Source organism: Berghia stephanieae, chromosome 5, assembly GCF_034508935.2.
Source record: "Berghia stephanieae isolate SIO BIC M18660-M18661 chromosome 5, UCSD_Bste_1.3, whole genome shotgun sequence".
NCBI classification, from domain to species: Eukaryota; Metazoa; Mollusca; class Gastropoda; order Nudibranchia; family Aeolidiidae; genus Berghia; species Berghia stephanieae.
Genome location: NC_088364.1, coordinates 20,682,569 through 20,695,068, shown reverse-complemented (window position 1 = coordinate 20,695,068; position 12,500 = coordinate 20,682,569). Strand labels below are relative to the sequence as shown.

General features: G+C 34.1%; 1 protein-coding gene across 3 annotated transcripts in view; it reads right to left on the bottom strand.

The window, feature by feature from the left end:
- Window positions 1-12,500, bottom strand: part of LOC144972569 (xylosyltransferase oxt-like) — a 105,873-nt gene that overhangs the window by 70,025 nt on the left and 23,348 nt on the right. The window lies entirely within an intron of this gene.

Here is a 12,500-nt window from a genome sequence, read left to right as displayed (position 1 = left end):
CGTGATAACAAAAGACGTTTTTTTTTTCGTTTGTGGTTGGAATTTTTCTTTTTCTTCAAATATCCATAAATTAAGATGACCCACATGTCAAAAATGATTAAACCTGAGACTTGTTGTGAAGTTGAATAATGTTTGACAATCACAATTTGTCCATAATTGAGATCTAAAATAAAACTAGGCCATTTTTTTAAAAAATGCGTTTTGTCATTGCACGAGAGAGGTACCTAAATAGGAAAACAAAATATGACGGTTAAAAAGGATGGATGGTGACGGAACTGGGCAGGAGAATGTGAATGGGAGAGGGTGCTACGTCTTTCCGTTTTCTAATTTCACTTTGTCGGAAACTGTCAGATTCGCCTTAAAAGCTCTTCCTTTCGCTCCGATTTCTGGAATTAAGCAGCTTTGTGAGGAGGTCAGTTGGGGATGTTAGGTGGAACAGAATTTATTGGGAAGAATAATATCATTGGTAGAATGTAATTGAAAACTCTAGTGCTAAAAGTACATGTCTCGTCACGGGGAAATCGGGGTTCAAGTTTTAGCATGGCTCTAAAAATTATACATACAGAACGTCAGAGTCAATGGGGACTGTTACGTTAAGGGGGCGGTATTAATATTGCATGCACGCTATCCATTGGTTAGAACACTCTTTTGTCACAAAGTAATTTCTATAAGATCTAACAGACCATTACTACCGGTAGAGCACAAAGGAGGGTATGAGAAAAATATCACAACTGCACACAGGATTGATAACGGTCACATTGCTTACCAGGCAAGTGCATCACCACACTCGAATCAGGTGTGATTGAGTACCTCGCAGAGTCTACTTATAGATGTCACTGGTACCTAGCTATGTATAGTCAATGGCATTTGTACTAACAGAAAAACATCATTTCTGGATACTTTTAAAACTGCTATAAGAAAATATTGGAATACAGATCTACCGCTACTTTAATAGCTCGGGACAGGAGGGAGGGGAGAGAGAGAGAGAGAGAGAGAGAGAGAGAGAGAGAGAGAGAGAGAGAGAGAGAGAGAGAGAAATCCTATTACTTCGTTACATTTAATTTTTTTTTTCAAATTCAGATTTTTAAAAAATATCCTTCTTCAAATCTTTTAACCAGTCTGTTGATATCTGTAAAGAAAAGATAAGGAGTCAGGGGAGGGTCTAGAGTGCTCATAGCGCTATCTGCTATACCACTCGGTGCCATCTTATAATGGAATATCACCACTTCTCTCACTGACCATTCCTTCTTAAGAGTTGGGAGGAGAAAAGAAAAGAGAAAGATGTATATAATTCATCCCCCTAGCGGCAACACTGTCAAAAAGAAGATTGAAAACAGGGAAGGGAATCTCTTGCAGGCAATGGGCACGGGGACACGTTCAAATGATTAGACTTGGCTTAAGGCGATAGATTTGGATCGGAGATAGTCTAGATAATATATTATAGGCACAGACACGCACACACTCCTTTATAAACGCAAACGCATACACACAGAGAGAGGTAAATATCCTTATACAGTCCTGTTATAACGGCAATCCTGAGACCAGTGCATATTAGCCGGTATAACGAGCTGTCGATGTAAGAATTAGTTTGATTTCTTGATAGAGCCCATCAATAAGTTGACCATGAGAGTGAGAGAGGTTGGCGGAAATGCCAGTCTTCAATATATATACCTTAAGGTAGTGCTGTATCAGAGCCATAAGGTACAAGGAGTCGGAGTTGATCCCTGTTTTTTATCACGTTAAACGTACCAATAGCAACTGTTGGCTAACCTTTGGATAAAATACTAGAACTACAGTCGGATTTGACAGACGCAGTTACCTACCTAATCTCTGCTGGGTGGACAGAAGGGGGAGGAAGGAAGGGAGGGAGTGAGGAGGAGGAGGAGGAGGAGGAGAAAAAGAAGAAGAAGAAGAAGAAGAAGAAGAAGAAGAAGAAGAAGAAGAAGAAGGAGGAGGAGGAGGAGGAGGAGGAGTGGTGGTGGAGGTGGAAAACGAAGAAGAGGCTTATTAAACGGATGAGGAGCTAAAGAGGATGGAAAAAGGAAACTGTAGCAATTGCCGTCAGGAACCATAACAATAATTCGTCAACCGAGTCATCTTCACGTTATTACAATAATATAATGATTATCAAGATAATTCGGCTGTCCATACAATTGCCAGCATCATTCATCAACACTACCAGGCCAACACCCAGGCACCACCCGGCAACAGATGGACGGATGGATGGAAAAGCAATCAGTTGCTTCCAATTCCAATCGGGACCGCTGGTTAGTATAAAAACAAAATATGGCGTAATGAAAAGTTAAAAAAAAACTATTATCACCAAAATAGTAATAATAATAATAATAATAATAATAATAATAATAATAATAATAATAATAATAATAATAATAATAATAATAATAATAATAATAATAATAATAATAATAATAATGCTACATCCTTTTAACGTTAGATCAGTATCCATACTGGATGCAGACCACATTTTTCTTTCTAACACCGCTGCCAACCCAACGGTGATTAGGTAGTTAAGTTGCTTAGATCAATCGGAAAGTTATCACGATTGACTATGTAACAACTTATATAAAGGGTAGCAAGCAATTGCTACTATCCGTTTAACACTAAATATACCAGACCTGAGAGCATTTGAGTGAACCCGCCTCCTATACATATCACTGAGGACCTGGCTAGTACTACGAAAATATCGTAGAAATACGAATTTTTGGCTCCAGCTACAGAACTGTATATGCCTCCTTGACTCAATAAATCTTAATGAAAAGTAAAGTATAGTTTCTTAGAACCTATATTCAAGACTTTAAATCAATTCTGTATCATGCTGAGAGCAAATTGTTTATTTCTAAAGCTACTTAAAGTGACTTTTTCCCTTGTTTTCCCTTGGAAACTACGAATTTTTGAAACTGCCAAGTAGGCAGCTCTACCATTGGTGTAAATAAAAGCCCGACTCTTTTCATTCAACCGGCCGGAAAGTAGTTAATTTGCTATAAATCAATACAATTATTGTTTAAATAGCTCTTTCTCCCAAAGAATAATAACAATATTACACGGTGTTCGCCTCCTTTATAATTGCCGTCATAATGTTCACAACGTGACTGCTGTATGAACTACCACCGCCAGACTCATTAACTAAATGGAAATCTCCATAATTATGACAATAGTTTTCGCCCAACACCGTAAGATAAAAGGGCCAATAATTACTGCATTAACACATGACGACAAAAATGAACAACGTGTTTCCTGATAACGGGATGGTACATAAACCAAACTGATATACTCTGAAAACAAAACAACAACAAAAAAAAAATAAAAAAAAAAAATACAAACCCGTATTTAAAATTTTGACCAGAAAACTCCGTCTTTCAAATATTGAACGATTAAAATGATCATTTTTTTTTTTTTTTTTTTTTTTTGTTTGTTGCTTTAGGTCTCTTTCAACACAATTGAGGTTATATGAGAGACCGCTGAAACAAAAAAAAAAACAAGCAATCTAACAAAAATAGTACAAATGTCAATCAAAATCATAACCTAAAGATATCATAAGCTAAATTATAAATAACCAAGAACAAACAGGCAGAAGATTTACAGAAAAAAAAATATCCCCTGTCAAAAATACAATCACAAACCAAAGAAGCAGGATAGGCTAGTAAAGAGAAGAAGAAACGACATCACTATCGGATCGTACACCCATGCGAACATCATAAGTATATGATTCAAGGGTGATGCTCCCATCCAACCACCCGCTAAAATGATCATCATCATGGCCAAAAAAAAATAAAAAATAGCTAAAGTAAAAAAAAAAACAAACAAACAAAAAAAAAAACTCCCATAATTCCGGGACCTGCCACTAAATTAAGCTTGAAAGTGGTCACGGGGTATTGCTGCTCACTAACTTTCAATGTTAAACGGATGTAGAGGGACCCCCCCCCCCCCCCCCCCCCCCCCCCCCCAAAAAAAAGACAAAAAAAAAAAAAACAAAAAAAAAACAAAAAAAAAAAAAAACAACAAAAAAACAAGACTTCAAGACCGTTCAAAAGGATAAAGGAATTGAAAAAATTCTAATGTCTTATAATAATCTAGATCCTGTTAAAATATATTCCTCCTTGATGTACTCTGTGATGTCCTAGCTCCAGAGTCTCTCTCTCTCTCTCTCTCTCTCTCTCTCTCTCTCTCTCTCTCTCTCTCTCTCTCTCTCTCTCTCTCTCTCTCTGCCTTTTCTCTTCCTCTCCATTCTCCTTTTCTCCAATCGTTAAGTTCCGATGTTCCCCGGTTAAAAATGGATGAATGAACGCCCAAAGGGCTTAGGGTGTCTTTGCTTAATGAGCACGCTGTCCGCCAAAACACGAGAACGAGTGATTTGAGATAGTTTGGTAGGACCACGGATAGCCGCGATAAGTTTTTCTTTTCTGTTTACTTCGTCTTGTGACAAAGTCAAGCGATAACCAGTGTGATCAACGACCGGACAGATTATAATGGTCGCAAAACGCTGGTCCCTGGGTAGCGTCCTTGAGTGGACGTTTTACACGAATTGCTTATTTCACTCAACTCAAGTGTGAATAAATACCTGGACACATACAGAGTACAAGGAGCCGACAAACGAGCAATCTGTACTGTACGCAATGGAAGCGTTTCTTTTGGTCAGGTGGGAAAAAAGTGAAAGGCATATCACCTATCATGGTGAAACAGCTGAAATGCTCGTAAAATTGTACTTCTCAATAATTTACCCCAACAGAATTAAGAGATTGCACCAACTCAATGTGACGCAGTTTAGTCCTGCTTAAATACAACCCCCACCCCCACCCCCTCCCCATTGCAAATGAATTGTTCCATCAGCAGCCGACATCGTGACGTATATCGCCAAACCTTATAAAGTTATAATCATGATTTTTGCGTCCACGGCATTTTCATTGAACGCGTTTAAGTTGCGAAATAAAGATGATGACCACGACAACGACGACGACGATGACGACGACGACGAAGAAGAAGAAGAAGAAGAAGAAGAAGAAGAAGAAGAAGAAGAAGAAGAAGAAGAAGAAGAAGAAGAAGAAGAAGAAGAAGAAGAAGAAGAAGAAGAAGAAAGAAGAGAAGAAGAAGAAGAAGAAGAAGAAGAAGAAGAAGAAGAAAGAAGAAGAAGAAGAAGAAGAAGAAGAAGAAGAAGAAGAAGAAGAAGAAGAAGAAGAAGAAGAAGAAGAAGAAGAAGAAGAAGAAGAAGAAGAAGAAGAGAGAAGAAGAAGAAGAAGAAGAAGAAGAAGAAGAAGAAGAAGAAGAAGAAGAAGAAGAAGAAGAAGAAAGAAGAAGAAGAAGAAGAGAAGAAAGAAGAAGAAGAAGAAGAAGAAGAAGAAGAAGAGAAGAAGAAGAAGAAGAAGAAGAAGAAGAAGAAGAAGAAGAAGAAAGAAGAAGAAAGAAGAAGAAGAAGAAGAAGAAGAAGAAGAAGAAGAAGAAGAAGAAGAAGAAGAAGAAGAAGAAGAAGAAGAAGAAGAAGAAGAAGAAGAAGAAGAAGAAGAAGAAGAAGAAGAAGAAGAAGAAGAAGAAGAAGAAGAAGAAGAAGAAGAAGAAGAAGAAGGACGGAGCAGTGGGATGAAATTTTAAGCGAGATCATTTTGGTTTGGCGCCTTCACAAACCAGTCAGTCTCCTCACACATCGCTTCAATCCATTTGCCATGTCTTGCAGAAAATCTAATTCCATAGCAGGGTAAGGACTCTTATGATGATGGAGTGAAAAAAATGAAAAGAAATGAGGCCAAAAATGGTGTAAAGAAAGAGAGTGAGGGGGTGGGGGGGGGGAAGAGGGAGAGAGAGAGAGAGAGAGAGAGAGAGAGAGAGAGAGAGAGAGAGAGAGAGAGGGGGGGGGATGACGAAACAAAAACAAAACGACGACGTGGAGAAGAGGTTAATAGGATATTAGAAGACTGGAGGTCTGGGGAAGGGATGATGTTGTAGATCATAATTCGAGAACCTTGTCAGCGGATATAGAAGGATAATGGTGATGATGATGATGATGATGATGATAATAATAATAATAATAATAGTAATTAAAATAAAAATGATAATTATTTTAATTATCTTTATCATCATTATTATTAATACTACTATTATTATTACTATTATATTATTATCATTATTATTTATTATTATTATTATTATTATTATTATTATTATTTATTATTATTATTATTATTATTATTTATTATGACTATTATTATTAATTATTATTATTATCATCATCATCATCATCATCATCATTATTATTATTATTATTATTATTATTATTATTATTATTATTATTATGATCATCACCATCATCATCAAAAATAAATCATTCTTCCTTTTTCGACGTAGGGCTACAGATCTGAAAACCAAAATTATTTTAGGCTAATAGTTACATATAATGAAAATATTCTCAACCTAACGCAAAATGCCGTCCTTTTCAACGATATTTAATCAAGCCCCATAATTGCATTCGGTTATCCGACCTGCCATTATGTGCAAGGAGCTCTTCTCCAATTCTTTGTCGTTATTATGACAACACATTCTATTCTTAGATATTGTTTTTCCCTAGCGGTGTCAATTGTCCCTTTTAAAGGATATAATGACGAAAGAAAAATACGAAAATAAATAAATAAAACGATGATGCAGCCGAAACACGCAGATAATAATATGACAATAATATGAGACTTGGGGATAAGGTCGTGGTTTTAGAACTTGAAAACAAAGGGGGCGCTTGTACGAGGGTAGTTATATATAATTACATGCTGTGTCCCCCTCTTTACAAAACTGATTCAATTTCAGTCTCGATGTAAACAAATATAATTTTATAGATAGTACGAAGTTGACGTCACAAAGGTCTTTGTTATTGCTTTTTGCCATCCGCGTTTATGAGTAATTCTCACTAAACTGTATGAACCAGACTATAAACGTTCATGGTTACACATAGTTTTGTGTGTTGGTCCATTATACTTCCAGATGGCAATGTTGTGAGACTCATAGCCAAACGCATACTATCAATAGATGGAATGAAACTGACGTCACTCAGCTCATTGACTTTGTTATTGTTTTTAGCCAGTCATTTTTATGAGTGTAGTTCTCACTAAATTTTGTCAATCAGACTATAAACGTTCAAGGTTACACACAGTTTCGTGTGTCGGTACGTTATAACCGGTAGATGTTGTGATTTTTTAAAATGTTTTGTTTTGCTAAACGCACTGCACCAATATTTTTCAAGCAACACAGATTGGGCGGATAAAAGATAAGCATGCTCTTACACAAAATAATATGATGCCGTTTTTACATAAATAACGTCAATATTAGCTTTTATTTTTCTCCTGTCAAATTTAATTTTTCATTGATTCCACAACTCTCGCGATAATTTCTTAAAAAATCTTTTTCATTTTTTTTTTATAATCGAATCATTTTCGTAAAAAATCAACCATTATCACTGAGTCATACCAATTCCCTATCGATATTTTATCCTGACATACTTTCTATTCTATATAGGTTTATGTTTTGTGTTATGGTATTTTTTTGGTTGTGTATATCAATTATCTCTTTTTAAAAGAAACAATGAGACGGAAAAAGAAAAAAAAAAGGAATAACACGAAACAAAACTAAAACGACGATGCGGCCGAGATATAAATAGGATAGTCTGTAGGACTTCAGGATAATGTTGTGGGGCAATGAACCATTGTAGAAGGATAATAACAATAATATAGATAGTATGCGCTTGGCTTAGAAACTCACAACATTGCCATCCGGAAGTATAACGGACCAACACACACAACTGTGTAACCTTAAACGTTTATAGACTGGTTGATAGTTTAGTCAGCATTACTCATAAACGCGGATGGCAAAAAAAACAATAACAAAAACCTGAGTGACGTCAACTTCATACTATCTATACGGCGTTCCTTCGTCTCCTTCATCTCGTCTACTCTTTACAAATCCGATTCCAACTGAATTTCGAGGAAAGCAATTTAATTCCATAATATTCTAGCGATTAATAGGTAGGCTGATATTAGACTAGAAAACGTACTCATAAGATATACATAAATGTAGAATATTGTTCTTACAAACAAGTTATTGCCTATTTTATTCATCAACACCCAACATTTTGTAACCCCCCCCCCCCCCCCCAATTATCATTTATACATTTAAAAATAATCATTTCAATACCCAATACCTCATAATAATAATGATGACGATAATAATAATAATAATATAATAATAATAATAATAATAATAATAATAATAATAATAATAATAATAATAATAATAATAATAATAATAATAATAATAACAATAATAATAATATTTAAAAAAATAAATTTAAATAATAATAATAATAATAATATTGGATGGCTTCTCTCATTCTGATATCTTGGAAGAACAAGTATTAAGACTCGTTCTCTCATCTCATCAGACTTCCTGCATTGAAATTGAATTGTCATTTTATTGTTTTTGCCATTGGGTTAAGCAGGGATATAACCCCCTAACATTCCTTATTAAGTTTTATATTTTTACCTCCTATCATTTTGAAGCCCATTTTAGTTTTTTCCTTTTCACTACTTTTCTACATCTAAAGCTTCGGGCAACTCATTAACTACAGTAGACAGTCATCGCTGGTACTCATTGTCTAACTAACCGTCACACATTATATCCTTATTCTTAATAATACATTGACTTTTAATAATCACTTGACACTCTGTTTCACCTTAGTCCATAAGCACCAACATTTTTATACTTAGACATACAGCAATAAAAAGTTAAGTATTTCAAATAAAGTGGAACCCTATAGAGTGCCCATCGTCTAAATGCCTATTACGTTCAACTGCCAGCATTCTCTCACAAATCAGAATTTTCCATTTCAAATTCATTACTCTGAGTGTCCAGCTTTTTTTAATCTCAATTCGCCGCCGGAGTGTCAATTTTGTCACCACAGGTGGGCATTTGAAATAAAGAGCTTTCTACGTCTGATTCTACCAACAGGTCAATCAAACACTTAAAGGTGACCATTGGTTTTCCTTTACCATTTTAGCTGATTGGAATTACTAATTGTACATTGATAACTTCTAAAAGAAGATCAAATCTGTCATGAATACAAAAGTCAGAATTAATGGAAAAAATGGAATTCTATGGTTTCCAATGAAGCATTTTCATGAGAGCTTGTGCAGCCTGTACGCCTGTATTCCCTGTTTCATGACCGATGGACACTTGGGCAGAACTCAGAAATCATTAAATTGATTGGTTACACTTCTTTGAAGGTGTCTTCAAATTAAAATCAGCCAATTTCTGTCTGTACTGATCAATAAAAATAAAATAATCCCTTGCATTTTTAGCCATTATTATGATTTCAAAGTGGTTGACACCTTTCACAATGCTCCCTGTCTTTCAAAAGCAACCACATGAAATTAAATTGCAATTCAATTCATACAAGTTTTTCATTAGGCAAAGCATTTGTACCACGGCCATGCTGCCTGAAGCCTGCTACTCTCTAACAACTGAATACATCCATCACATACCTGTCAACAACTATGCAACTATAAAAAGTAATATTCAAAAGACTAAAATGATAAAAGCACAAAAGATTTTTGACTGAGGATCAAACAAAACACTTTCCTCTACAGCCCCCTCCCTCCTCCACTTGGCACTTTTTAAAAAGCAGATAGACATAGTTGTAATCAAGCCCTATTACAGTTAAAGTTAAAGTTGAAGCCGATATGTGGAACAGCTGCTTAATTAGAACTATCTGCATGCAACATACATTCTTCCTATATCATTTCTACTGGTTAATTAGAATGATTTCAGAGTTTCAAAGAATGTATTCTTTTCAAATAATCAATAACAGTTTAATTCCCATTGAATAAAATATTCACATTTCTTCAACTTTAAATGAATGCTTATCAATTTGATTTAATAACAATGGCAAAGAGTCTATCACCACCCATTCAGTTTTATATTGTAATGCTATAACTAAACAAATTTGTCAGTCTCGGTGAGCTACAAATGATTAGTAATAATAATAATAATAATAATAATAGTAATAATAATAATAATAATAATAATAATAATAGACTCTTAAGAGCGCACAGTATCCTCAACCATGGGGCTCTTGGTGCTTTACAACACAAAGCAATATAGAAAGTACATGACATCAAAAAAAGAAATATTTTCTTGAACACAGTCAATGATTTGGATAATAAGAGCTCAGGGAATGATGCAATTGTTATTTGCTATTGACGACGTATGCCGCATTGATTCAAATCGTTTAATGTGCTGTAAATTATTGTGAAACTAAGTTCATGCACCTTTGATCCATTTGGCCTCTTTTTGAGATATGACAATTCCCTATGAATGTAAAGTTATAAGATAGGGCTAACACACATTCTCTTTCATCTATAAACATGTAATGTTAAATGTAGCAAAGAATGGAAGAAAAAAAAAGAAAAATTCGGAAAACCAAATAAAAGGATGCTCTATATAACTACATATAGATATATATAACAACTGCAAAAGATGTGTATTCTTGATAGGTTGATTCAATTGAGGCCAAGCTACAAGTGTAATTAGTTAATTGGAAAGCCGCTTAATTGGAACAATTTCTGCATAGCAGTGCTGTTCCGATTAAGTGGCTTGCACTGTAATAATAATAATAATAATAATAATAATAATAATAATAATAATAATAATAATAATAATAATAATAATAATAATAATAATAATAATAATTCTAGTCTGCAAAAAAGCAGGTGAGACAAAAACGATTCCCCAATCCATACACAATAATTTCTATAAATCCACGATAGCTTTTTTTAACAAGATAGCTTTAACTGTATAAAAACTGTATTTTAAAAAATATTATCTGCATTTTATCTATCTTTACTTCCTCAATTTGTAAGGTTGCTGAGACATAATTACTATTCATAGTATTAGCTGTGCCTATTGGATGAGTGTTAGTGTGTGCATATTTCGTGAGGTGATGTTTTGTATTTTCTGTACTGTCACCAGAATATAGTCTAATAGGAAAAAAAGTTCATTAAAAAAACCTAGAAAAATACATCATCAAAGTATATGTCACACAATCCAAATTTTCCCAATGACTACTGCATCAAATTGACTAGTCATCCTTTAAAGGCATTTAAACCTTATTCACCAACAGACAGTTCAGTTATCAAAATCAAAACAAATCTTTGTACATGAATAACCTACCATTACTTCATTGTTCCTCCGAGTCTCCTGACTTGAAAATAAATCTCAATTTTACTGTGTTATGAGCTAATATCATATTGATTGATTTGTTGCATATTAAAATGGTTCATACTGATCATCTGATTCAAATGGTCTCATATGACTAACAAACTAGTCGTAAACATATATGAAATCAAAACAAAGCTCCAATATTGTTATTCTTGAATTCTACTTGCAACAACCCAGTATCAGAGAGATGTTTCCGGTCACTGGCAGCACATTTTTATGAAACAAGACTGACAAATAACAGTTATTCATATCATGCATGGATAGACTTTCAACAATCACCACTAAAATGCAACGAGAAGAATACTATATATTTACATAGGCCACCTCCATACTGCGAATAACGAAAATGAGCGCTATCTACTATAAACTACATTATTATTATTACTATTATTATTATTATTATTATTATTTTTATTATTATTATTATTATTATTATTATATTATTATATTATTATTATTATTATTATTATTATTATTATCATTATTGTTATTATAATTATTGTTATTATAATTATTATTATTATTATTATTATTATTATTATTATTATTATTATTTTATTATTATTATTATTATTATCATCATCATCATTATAAACGATTATTATTACTCTTATTATTATTTTTCAGTTCATTGATGATGACGATGTGTCTTTTGTTGTGTAGTGATGGTGGTGGTGGTGGTGTTGATGATATGGTGGTGGTAGTGATGATGACAATAAGGATTATGATGATATAATGGTGTTGGTGGTTGCTGTAGTTTTTATAACGATGTGGAGGTAGCTGTGGTAGTGGTAGAAGTGATGATGATGTGATGGTTATGATGCGAGAGAGTATATGTGTGGTGGTGAGGTTGATGAGATACAGAGGAGTGGAGTGTATGTGATTTGTGGAGTGATGTATAGATAGGTATGACAGCGAGGAGTGGTGGATAGTTTTGATAAAATGGGAGGAGGTTGATGCTGGAACTGTAGTAATATGATGTGGATGTGTTGAATAACTTAAGGATAGTTAATGAGTGGAAACTTTCATTAGTATGCTGAGACAACTGAGTACGAGTCATGATCAACAGCGAAGCGAATGAAGTAGAGAAGAGAGGGAGAGGGAGAGAGAGATGATGAGGAGAGAATTCCTGGTAACTAAAAAATATTTAACTAACTATAAATTTAACATGACGGGACGGAAACATTAAACATTAAGTAATTATGAAAGCTGATGTTTCAAATGTGACGAATGAT